This window comes from Suncus etruscus, chromosome X (genome assembly GCF_024139225.1).
Source record: "Suncus etruscus isolate mSunEtr1 chromosome X, mSunEtr1.pri.cur, whole genome shotgun sequence".
NCBI lineage: Eukaryota > Metazoa > Chordata > Mammalia > Eulipotyphla > Soricidae > Suncus > Suncus etruscus.
In genome coordinates, this window is record NC_064868.1 from 55,163,970 (window position 1) to 55,175,800 (window position 11,831).

General features: G+C 39.4%; 1 pseudogene; it reads right to left on the minus strand.

Moving 5' to 3' along the window:
• Nucleotides 1-8,504: 8,504 nt before the first annotated feature.
• Nucleotides 8,505-11,238, minus strand: LOC125998855 (protein mono-ADP-ribosyltransferase TIPARP-like; annotated as a pseudogene).
• Nucleotides 11,239-11,831: the final 593 nt, after the last annotated feature.

Consider the following 11,831-nt stretch of genomic DNA (forward strand, 5'->3'; position numbering starts at 1 on the left):
GTATGGCGACTCCAGCTTTTTTATGGATGTTGTTTGCTTGGATATTTTTTTCTCCAGCCTTTTACTTTGAGTCTATGTTTGTTATGACTATTCAGGTGTGTTTCTTGTAGGCAGCAGAAGGTTGGATTGAGTTTTTAATCCATTTAGCCACTCTGTGTCTTTTAACTGGTGCATTTAGTCCATTAACATTGAGAGAAAGAATTGTCCTGGGATGTAGTGCCATCTTTATATCGAAATTTGGTGTGTCTTTTGGTTAGTCTTGTCTTAAATTAGGTCTTTCAGTTTTTCTCTTAAGACTGGTTTTGTGTCTGTAAAGTTTCTGAGCTGTTTTTTGTCTGTGAAACCATGTATTCTTTCGTCAAACTGGAAAGTAAGTTTTGCTGGGTACAGTATTCTAGGTGAAGCATTCATTTCATTCAGTCTTGTCACAATATCCCACCACTGCTTTCTGGCATTGAGTGTTTCTTGTGACAGGTCTGCTGTAAATCTCAAGGATGCTTGCTTGAATGTAATTTCCCTTTTTGATCTTGCTGTTTTCAGAATTCTGTCTCTCTCTGTGGGATTCATCATTGTGACTTGGATGTGTCTTGGGGTATTTTTTCTGGGGTCTCTTTTGGTTGGTACTTTCGAGCATGCAGTATTTGATCACATATATTCTTTAGCTCTGGAAGGTTCTCTTTAATGATGTTCTTGACCGTTGATTCTTCCTGGAAATTTTCTTCCTGGGTCTCTGGGACGCCAATGATTCTTAAGTTGTTTCTGTTGAGCTTATCATAGACTTCTATTTTCATCTGTTCCTATTCTTTGACTAATTTTTCCATTGTCTGTTCATTTGCTTTACGTTTTTTCCCAATCTCTCCCGCTGTATGGAATTGTTATGTATCTCATCTTCCACAGTACCAATTCTATTCTCAGTTTCTGTTACCCTGTCCCAGAGCCTATCCATTTTGTGATTCACTTCGTTTACTGACTTGTTCAGGCCTGTTAGTTGACATGCTATTTCATTTTGGAGTTTTGTGATTTCTGTCTACATATTTTCTTGGTTCCTATTAGTGTTCTGTTCAACTCGAACTATGGTTTCTTTGATTTCGTTGAGCATCTTCCATATTGCTAGTCTAAAGTCCTTATCTGAGAGGTTGATTAGTTGACTGGTCATTATCTGGTCATCAGAATTGTCATCTTCATTCTCTATGTCTGTTGCTGGCCTGTGTTTTTTTCCCCATTGTCACACTTGTATTGTGGGCTTTTCTACGTGTTGGGGTGGTATTCATTGGCTAAATGATGCAGGCAGCCACACTCCTCTGGCTCCGCCCTTTCTGGATGAGTCGACTTGCCTCCACGGAAGGGGAGTCCTCTGTGGATGAAGCCTCACACAGGATCAAATCTTAGGCCCGAGCACGCAGCAGAGAAGACAGTCCAGAGAGAAATGCTGGGCTTCAGTGATCTATCACAGTTCTTAGTGTGATTTTTTCTTCTTGTTGCAATGATATTCTTTTCTTAGAAAAAGTGCACGGCCACGTAGTGAAGCGGTGCTCTGCTGGAGCCTCTTTTCGGCCCACTCTCAAGAGGTTCATGCAAGAGTACAGTAGACAGACACACACAGGCAGCATTTACAATTTTTCACAGTCGGGCCCCACTGGGCAGGCATAGTTCCATGGATTTTCCCAGCCTGATGTCACAAACAGGGGACCTGGCTTCTGCAAAGTACTCTTATCCTTAGATTTTCTTACATTTCTTTCTGAAGCCTTTCAAAGTTCTTATGATATATATATATCTTTCACCTCTTTTATTTGGTTGATTCCTAGGTACTTGGTATTTCAGGTACTATTTAAAATAGGATGGACTCCTTTATCTCTTTTTCTTCTGATTTATTATTTGTATAGAGGAATGCCATTGTCTTTTCTGCATTTACTTTCTAATCAGCCACTTTGTTTTATTGGTTTATTGTTTCTAGGAGCTTTTCTGTGGATTCTGTATGGTTTTTGATGTATACCATCATCTGCAAATAGAGATAGTTTGACTTCCTCTTTTCCTATTTGAATTCCTTTAATTCTTTTCTCTTGTCTAATTGAGATTGCTAGGACTTCTAAAACTATGTTGAGTAATAGTGGAGACAGTGGAAAGTCTTGCTTAGTATCTATCCTTAGCAGAAATGTTTTCAGTTTTTCATCGTTAAGGATAATGATGGCTGTGGGCTTTTCATTTTCATAGATAGCTGTAACTATCATCAGAAAGTTCCTTCCACTCATATTTTGCTGAGTGTTTTCATCATGAGTGCGTGTTGGATTTTGCAAATGCTTTCTCTGCATCAACTGATATGATCATGTTGTTTTTGTCTTTATGTTGATTTGGTTTTATGATGTTAATTGATTTGCATATGTTGAACCAACCTTACATCCCTGGGATGAAACCCACTTAGTCAATGTGTATAATTTTTGATATGCTATTGAATTCGATTTGCTAAGATTTTGTTGAGGATTTTTGCATTCATGTTTATTAGTGAGATTTGTATGCAGTTATCTTTCTTGGTGGTATGACTGTGATATTAGCCTCATAAAAGGAATAAGGGAAGATTCCTGTCTTTTGAATGTTTTGCAATAACATGATGATGAATAGTTGTAATTCCTCTCTGAAGTTTGATAGAATTCATCTGTAAAACTATCCAGTTCTGAACTTTTATTCTGGGGAATTTCTTAATTACTGTTTCAATTTTTGTAGATGTGATTGGCCTATTTAGGCTTTCTATTTCGCCTTCAGTCTTGGGAGATGTCATATTTTCAGACATCTGTCAATATCTTCTGGGTTCTCTAACTTAACTGAGTACAGTTGTACTTAATAAGCCCTCATGATGTCTTATATTTCTTGAAGTTCTGCTGTAATCTCTCCCCTTCCATTTGTGATCCTATTTATTTGGGTGATTTCTTTCTTTTTCTTTGTGAATCTTGCCAGTGGCTTGCCTATCTTGTTTATTCTTTTGAAAAAAAAATCTTCTGGTTTCACTGATTCTTTGTATTGTTTTCTTTGTTTCTATGTTGTCTATTTCTGCTCCATTTTTTTTATCTTTTCTTGTCTTTTACCTGTGTTTGTGTTTCTTTGTTGCTGTTTTTCCAGGTCCTTATGGTGTCCCTTTAAGCTTCTGATTTTGTCATTTTCCTCTTTCCTAAATAGGCCTGTATTACTCTGAGTTTCCCCCCTAACCATTGCTTTTGCTGTGTCCCATAGATTTTGACAATTTTTTCTTCATTGTCATTCTCAAGAAATCTTTTCATCAATTTCTTGATTTCCTCTTCAATCTAGCTGTTGTTGAGCAGCATGCTGTTTAATAAACAGGTGTTAGATTTTCTCCAAGTCTTCTTTTTACAGTCAATCTTGATTTCTATTGTGTTGTGGTTGATAGGGTACTTGGTATGATTCTTTTTTTTAATTTTTTTATTTTTAATTATGAGAACAAAGATGCAAAGAAAGAGGACAAGGTAAAGTTACAGTGGAAGGACAATCACCCATAACATAATTCTCAGAAGAAGTCCCCTTGCTGATATCTTAACTTTGAACTTTCAGCCAAAGAACATTAAAATAAATAAAACAGAATCCATGTACAATTACTTTGTCCCTCAAGTCCCCAGATTGTAACACATTATATTTCTTAACAGCACACAAGGCAATCTAAAGCCATAAAACTTACATAACTCCTTAACCATTAGTGGCATAGTATTTTTTACATTTCCATGTACATGCATATTAGCTTAAGTTAACCTCAAATTTTAAGTGGTTTTTTTTTAAGGATTAGAGTCAAAGGAGCACAGTAACAACGATGTTAGAGTGCCAATTGTTGTTGCATAGGCCCACCAAAATATGATGGGAACGAAAGGAATAACCTTGGCCTAAATACAAAGAGAACTGACCCCTGAAGTTTCTTGGCATAAGACCAAATCTAGGCTCCAGGCAAGCTAGATAGTCCAATCCAAAACATTGTCTGTAGTGCCAACACACTTTTATTTTTCACACAGTTTCTGTTGTTGGTATCATGTTTCTGTATTAAAGATCCTGGAATCTGCATATCCTACAGTGAAGTCAGAATGTGGAGTGCCTTCTTGTTTCACCTCACCATTAAAGGGTAATGCAGGAAGTCCTGTCTTGTAAGCAGGTCGTTGTTGTTAAGTCTTCTCAGTGTTAAGGGAAGTCTCTTTTGAGCAGGGTCTTCCGTGGTAGAGGATTGATTCCAGGTGATGTTATAGACAAACCTGGATGTTTCGTGGATGCCTTCCCTGGTTAAGGGGTGAATGGAAATGCCCTTTCTTCTGAGGCCTGTGCCAGGTGTTATGTCAATGTTCAGGGTGTAAGGTCCCTTTGCACTACAAGATATGTGTGTTCCAATCTCTATTAGATATAATCTTATTTGTATGTATAGTATTTTCCCATTTTAATGTGCCTATGCAAAAAAGGAGTAATGCCACGTGGCATTATTGGCACATATGGGGGCCATAAGAACAAGTCCAACAATCCCTGTGACATGGTTCAATCATAAGCATTAAACTGGGGGACTCTTTCAACAAAATTCCTTGTTGAACAGCTCATAAAGAAAGGATAAAAAGTGGTTAGAATCATCACCGTATAAGAGAATATTTAGTAAGACTTATAGCTGTCAGAGAAAAAAACACAAAATATTTGAAAGAAATACATGTACATTTTATGTCTTTTGAAAGTTTGGGGTTGTCACACACAATGCACGGCTTTGGTCTGTGATTAGGATTGTAAAGTACTAAAGTTAAAAAGAGTAATGTGGGTTAGTGATGTTTGAGGGGGTGAGAGAGTTAAGGAGTAAAAATGAGCTTTGTAGGGGTGTGGGAAAGGGAAGAATACAAAATGGACATTCTGAATACGCAAAACAAACATAAAGATAAGGGATACTTTTAATACATGCAGTGTGCACGGGGGCACTAGCCCCCTGCGCGGTTTTCTATACGTGGACTAGTCAGAAATTGCCAGTAACAAACAGTGCAACCGAGTAAATCTCAGCACACCCAAAGTTAAGATCCACCATTGCTGGCCTCCTGGGCTGGAACCCCAGAAGGCCTGGAGGCCGGGGGCAGAAGAGGGGAAGGCTGGGGGCCTATCAAGGCTCCCAGCGCACCCAAGTTAGGGAGAAGGCCTTCCACATGGGATCTCCCCAAACCCCATGCTGCTAGAGCTAGCCTCCAGCTCAAGAGAGGATAGATCTTGGTATGATTCTTATATTTTTTTTATTTTATGCAAGTTAGATTTATATTCTAAGACATGGTTTATTCTAGAAAAGGTTCCTTGTTCACTTTGTGAAAATATGTATTCCACTTTCTGAGGATGGAGGACCATGTATAGATTCATTAGTCCTGGTTCTTCTAGTTTCTCATTTAGGGCTCTTATGTCTTTGCTAGTTCTCTGCCTAGTGGATGTGTCTAGTGGTGAAAATAGTGTGTTGATGTCTCCTACTACTATCACATTTCCATCCCTATGTTTCTCTAGGTTTGCAAGCAAAAGCCTTAAATATTTTGCTGGCTCTATATTTGGTGCATAAATGTTGATCAGTTAGTACTTCTTGGTCTAATGTTCCCCTTATCAATAAGTAGTAATTCTTTTTTTGTCTCTGAGCACTTTCTTGAAGCTGACTGCAATTTGGTCTGATAAAGAATGGCTGTCCCAGCCTTTTTCTTGTTTTCCAGTGGCTTGAATAATTGATTTCTTGCCTATATTTTAAGCCTGTGTCCTGATATTTTAGGCAGCAGATATCTGGCTTTTGTTTTCTGATCCAACCCTCTGCTCTGTGTCTTTTAATGGGGGGGGTTTAGTCAGTTGACATTTAAGGAGATTATTGACAGAGAGGGTTGTTTTGCTGTTATATTGTAGGGTTGTTGTTATAATTCAGTGTTTGGATTGTGTAATTGATCTCTGCGTAGTTCATATAAGGTTGGTTTGTTAGCACAAATATTGTGAGTTCTTTTTGTTTGAGATCGTTTTTAGTCCTCCCTCCCAGGTAAATAAGAGGGTAGTAAACTCTACTTTTGAAGTTTCTTTCATTCAATAGTTTAAATATGTCATTCACTGTCTTCTTGTCTGAATTGTTTCAAATGGGAGATCAGGTTTGATTCTTATATTCTTTCCTTTTTACTGAGTTATTTTTCTCCCTTATTGCTTTAAATAATACACCTCTCTCTTTTTTGTTCTTTGTTTGTTTTGCTAGATGTTGATTTATTAGGGTTTATTTTATTTGAAACTCTTTTTGCCTCTTGGAATTATGCAGGTACTTCTTTCTAGAGGGTGGAAAAATCCTGTTATTCTTCCCCTTTCCATTTGTCCTCCCCTTCTGGTATCGCTATAATTCATAGCCATTTTTGTCTTTGTTCATTAAGCACCTTACATTTTCTTCCAATGTTTTGTCTCTCATTTCTTTATTGACTTGTTCATTGTTCTGGCTTGCATTTTTCTTCAACTTTATCCATGTGATTCTCTGTGTGTAATTCTGCTACTGTGGCTTGCTAGCATGTTTTAGTTCCCATAGTTTCATTTGTATCGAGTCTCTCATCTTCAATAAAGTTCTTTGAATTGGATGGATTGTTCATCTATAGATTTTTTTTTTGGTTGTTAGGCCACACCCAGTGATGCTCAGGCGTTACTCCTGGCTATGCTCTCAGAAATCTCTCCTGGCTTGGGGGACCATATGGGATGCCAGAGGATCGAACTGTGGTCCTTCCTAGGTCAGCCACATGCAAGGCAAATGCCCTACCACTGCACCATTGCTCCGGCCCTCATCTATGTACTTTTTAATTTCTTTGGTTAGTGATTCTTTGAATTCCATTGATAAGATGTAAAATGATAATTTTAGGTCCTCATCTATTAAGTTCCTGCATTTTGGAGTACTTGGAAATCTGTTAGGCTTTCTCTGCATATCCCCAGCTATTGGTGTCTTTCTTAGTTTCCCCATTGTTCTTTGCATAGGGTGGGTTGGGATGTTGGAATTTTAGGGTGGTTTTTTTCTAAAGTGGTCTGTTTAATTGTGTAGGAGGTGATTGGAGGTAGATCTATTTTAGGGTTTATTTATTCTAGGTGTGCAAGTTTACCCAAGTATGATAGAGATATTACAGTCTAGTTTTTTAGGTTTTTCTTTTGGTTTGGGGGCTATATATTTTCCTTTTTTAACTTTAATCTATTACTAGGAATCACTGGTTTACACAGCATAACTGAATCAGAGATCCACTGAAATATCAGTTAGCTGTCACATGCCAATGGCAGCCAACAAGACCAACTTAGATAAAATAAATAATGTGTGGAAGCCCTGGTAAGTTGTTTAACAGACCAACTCTCTGGGATATCAGCATAGACAGATCTTGCAGTAAGCAACACAGATGGTCCCCAAAATTTTTGTTAATAAAATAACCACAAACATACTAGATGAGCTTAGTTTTTGAAGGAGTTCAATTATCAATCCTTTTGTAACTTCTACTTCTATAAATCCAGGACAATTCCTTAAAGCAAAGTGTCCCTTGCTACCCATCTCTGGACTGAGGCCTGCGTTTCTGGTAAGCAGTGTCAGACATAGTGATTAGGGAGAACCTGCATTGGTGATGTGGGCAGAGAGTTGGGGTACCACTCCAAGGCATCAGTGCTGTCCAGTGTCTGCTTTGTATGAAGCACAGTAATGAGCCACATTAGTGAATTTTCAGGGATTTTCTGCCACTGAATCCTGGAAGGGTCTTTCTGGATCCCTAGGAGTACTGCTAATCCTTAGAACTGGCTTTTCCCAAACTTGCCATTTAACTCTTTCAAATTGGGATGGATGGTAATGGAGGAGACAGCTTCTAAAGCTGAAGTTTAATAGCATGATATTTCATATACCTCATATGACTGTTGTTAGTGACAAAAATGTTTTAAATGCTTAAAAAGAAACCTTTCTTCAAAGAGAATCCTGAAGTCACAGGCCAATTCAGCAGCATCCCTTTCTAAGTGGAGGTACATTTCAGTCCTGCTGCTACAGTAGCTTATTTCCCCTGCTGAATACTACAACCTTAGCATATGCCACAACACAGATGTTGTTCTGTAGACAGTCAAATGGCACCACTGGCTTGGGTCAGTTTTCTCTAGGTACAGAAAGAACTCTCACTCTCCCTTCCATCTCAGATGTCTGAGCTCCTATCAGGCTCAAGCCACTTTTAGTTAGGCTGTTGAGTTTGTTTTTAAAATGATGCACTAACACTGATGCCTACATGTACAAGTGTGACTGAAAAGTGTATACAATTTGTGGCCTTTTCCACACCTAGAACACTAACAACAATTAGTAAATCATTAAAGAGTAAGTGGTCATTTTAAAAGGCTTTTCTTTAAAAAATTTTTTTTACTTTCCTAGAGCTTTAAAAAATGGATCTTAAAAGTGCCCTCCTTGTGTCTGGTGCTGATCCCAGCTCTTTTCCACCCATCCAACCTCCAAAGACATTCAGTGGAGTTCAATCTCCAACACTGAAAAGTACCAGGATCCTTCATACTGAAACAGTGCTACTATCTTTTTCATACTGGATCAAAAAATAAGAGTAACTCTGGTATCATTAAAAATGACAAAAATCTGAGGCTCAAAGAAATTATCTACACAAGAGTCATATAGGTCACTAGTGATACTTCCAGGGTTGAAAGGCAGGGGCGTCCTCATGCCATGGATTCCCATGGTGTACCTGCAGTCATTACTTTGGCCAGAAACATAAAATGCACTCCTTTGGAGGACTTCTTGGGAAAGTTTTGAGAGTAGCTTGCCTTCCTGGCAAAGTAATTGCCTTGCCCAAACATTGTGACATGCTTCCTACAGACTCGAAGATCAAAGTTGTGCTCGCAGATTCCATCTACCACATCCTGGGACATTCTATGAAATAAATGTCTCTCATTTATTATTCTGTCATGTCCAAGTATTTTCCTGTTCATATATTCCCTTTTACTTTTATATTTCTCCCAAAGAAACTGGTTTTGAACTTGCAGTATTTGAAAAATCCGATATTTGAACTCAGGCACAGTCTTATGAAAAAGACTATATATGATTTGGTAGCTTTTGTCCTCTGCAGAAACAGGCACTTTGATGAAGCCCTAAGAAGAATGCATATAAACTCGGGTTTCAGGGTGAAAGTTTGCTGAGGTCACCTCATCTGGGCAGATGCTTTGTGAGAAGGAGGCTACTTTAAGAGGTGGAGGAGCCTGCGTGGGAACACCACCAATTGTCTGTAAATATGGAAGCAGCATGAAGCAGGGATGGAAGAACAGCCTCCTTTTTACTTCTCTCCTGAAGAATCAGTTGTGGAGAATGTCATGGTTGTTCCACATCATAAACCAGACCCCTTTTAGACCTTGAAATTGACTTCTTCAATTAGTCGAATAACAAACTCAAGATATTCTCTTCATCCAAAGTGATCCCTACAGAAGAATTTCAAAACTGTGTGGTGAATAAAGTTGACATTACTAGAGGATGGTGTAGACAACCTTCATAGTTGGTCAAATTCCATTGTTTCCTATACATTGATTCCATTTAAGTCTCCCCAAAATTCTTATACCCTTTGCTTTTTTCAAGGTCCATGTTCATGACCATAAATGCACCTGGAAGAAACTGACACAAAACTGGAGCCAGATGACAGATGCTTTATAAAATCGAATCTACTTACTGACTAAAAATCCAGAAAGAAAATAAATGATTGCTAGTAAAGGTCACCAGAGGCATACTCCGTAATTTCTTGAAATTAGTATAAACAGACGACATAAGTTCATTTCGTATTTAAATAGAGGATAAAGAGATACAAAAAATAATTCATTGAGCTGCTTTATTCTAAAGCACAAGGCACACATTCTGAAAGTCATCCAGCTGTGTATATTCAAGAAATATTAAAAAGTCACAAGGCATAGTAAGTTTCAGCTGTTCTCTCTCCAGTGTTATCAATAACACATAATGAGTTAGTTTATCCATCACATCTTTGCAGGCCAGCTCGAACTTTGTTAATTTAACTATTCCAGTACAATTAAATTAGGAGCTGGTTCTAGTTGAGGTAATCTACCCTGCAAATTAAGTAAAATATAATAGCTCAAGATTTATTTAAAAATCATTAACATGCATGTCTCGTTGTCTTCTTTTACTTGTGAACTAAGCTAATAGTATGGTACCTTAGGCACATAAAAAGACATATACAAAGCTGGAGTGGACATAATTCTTCTAAAATGGAAGTGATGCAAGTAGTGTTGGGGGCTGGAGACATAGAGCTCAGTTTTGAGTGCAGGTCACACTGCTCAGATGATACACCTGGGGTGAGAGGGCATATGAAAGTCAGGATGGATGAAGTTCTTGACCTATGGCTTGGGAAAAGCAACACAGGTAACATTGAGAGGCTGGAAGATATAGATCCAACTCCAGGACTACAAGTTCCACACTGAAGAGAACACACCTGTGATGAGACGGCAGACAGAACTCAGCATGGGATATTCTTGGCCTACTTCTAGGGCTTGGGAAAGGGGTAAGGTTGGGAGGGTGGGGGGATGCCAATTCAACTAGAGGACTAATCCCATGATGAGAGAGCACAGAGTCCTCAAGGTGGGTGAAGGTCTGTGCTGAGAGTTCAGGAAATGGGATTGGTGAAAATCACATTGGGATGTTTGGGATATGGAGTCATCCCCATGAATATAGATACCACCCCTAAAATGAGACACCTAGGATGAGAGGGCAGATGAACATCAGGACAGAGAAGTTTTGAACCCTACGGGTGGAAAAGGGAAGCAGCACAGGTGCATTGTGTTCCTTCAGATATGGATTCAGCCCCAGACACAAGATCTGTGGAGGTCCTCCAGAACCTCAGGCCTGCTCCACGAATGGAGCATGTGGGATGAAACAAGAAGGGCATCAAGAGAGGCAAGAATCTATGCTTAGGGCTTGGGGCAAGGGATGAATTAGGATGCTGGGACTATGGATTCATCTCCAGGACTACAGGTCTCACTCCCTTGGATGAGGCACCTGGCATGAGAGCAAAAATGGACCACAGGAAACAACTTTTCTGGCTAAGGATTGGGAGAGGGGAGGTGCACATATAGTGTTGATAGGATGGGAGATAAAGATTTGCTCCTGGACTACAGAATCTGCTCCTTGGATGATACACGTAGGATGAGAGGGCAGGTGGACATGAAGACAGAATTTTCGATCGATTTGTCTGGTAAAGAGTAGCAGCACAGGTCACACTGGGGGACTTGGGACATGCATTCAATTCCAAGATCATAGGTCCCACTCCATGAAAGAAGCATGTGAGATTAGAGGGAAGATGGATTTAAAGATGTGTGACTTTCCGGGTCCATGGCTTGCAAAAGGGGAGTGGCACAGGGAGCATTTGTAGACTGGGTGATATGGATTCAGCCCCAGGACTACAGGTCCACATCTAGATGATGAACCTTGAATGAGAGGCTTCTGGAAGTCATAACCTATGAGGTTCTGTGTCCAGGACTTGTAAAAGAGCCTCGGCACAGATGGTTTTGGTAGGCTGTGAGATATGGATTCAGCCCCAGGATTACTGGTCCCAACCCCCTGGTGATGCTACATCATGTGATTTTAGACTGACACAAAGACGGCAAAGATCTGGCAATATGTCTTAGAAAAGGGGAGTGGCACAGGTTACATTGAGAGGCTGGGAGACACGGAATCAGCCTCAGGGCTACAGGTATCAACACAAAGATGACACACTCAAGATGAAATGGCAGACGGATTTTAGGAAAGGCTAATTTCTGGGTCAATGGGTTAGGAAAAGGGAACTGCGCGAGTCACGCACAGGGTGGCTGGGCATATAGATTCAGCTCCA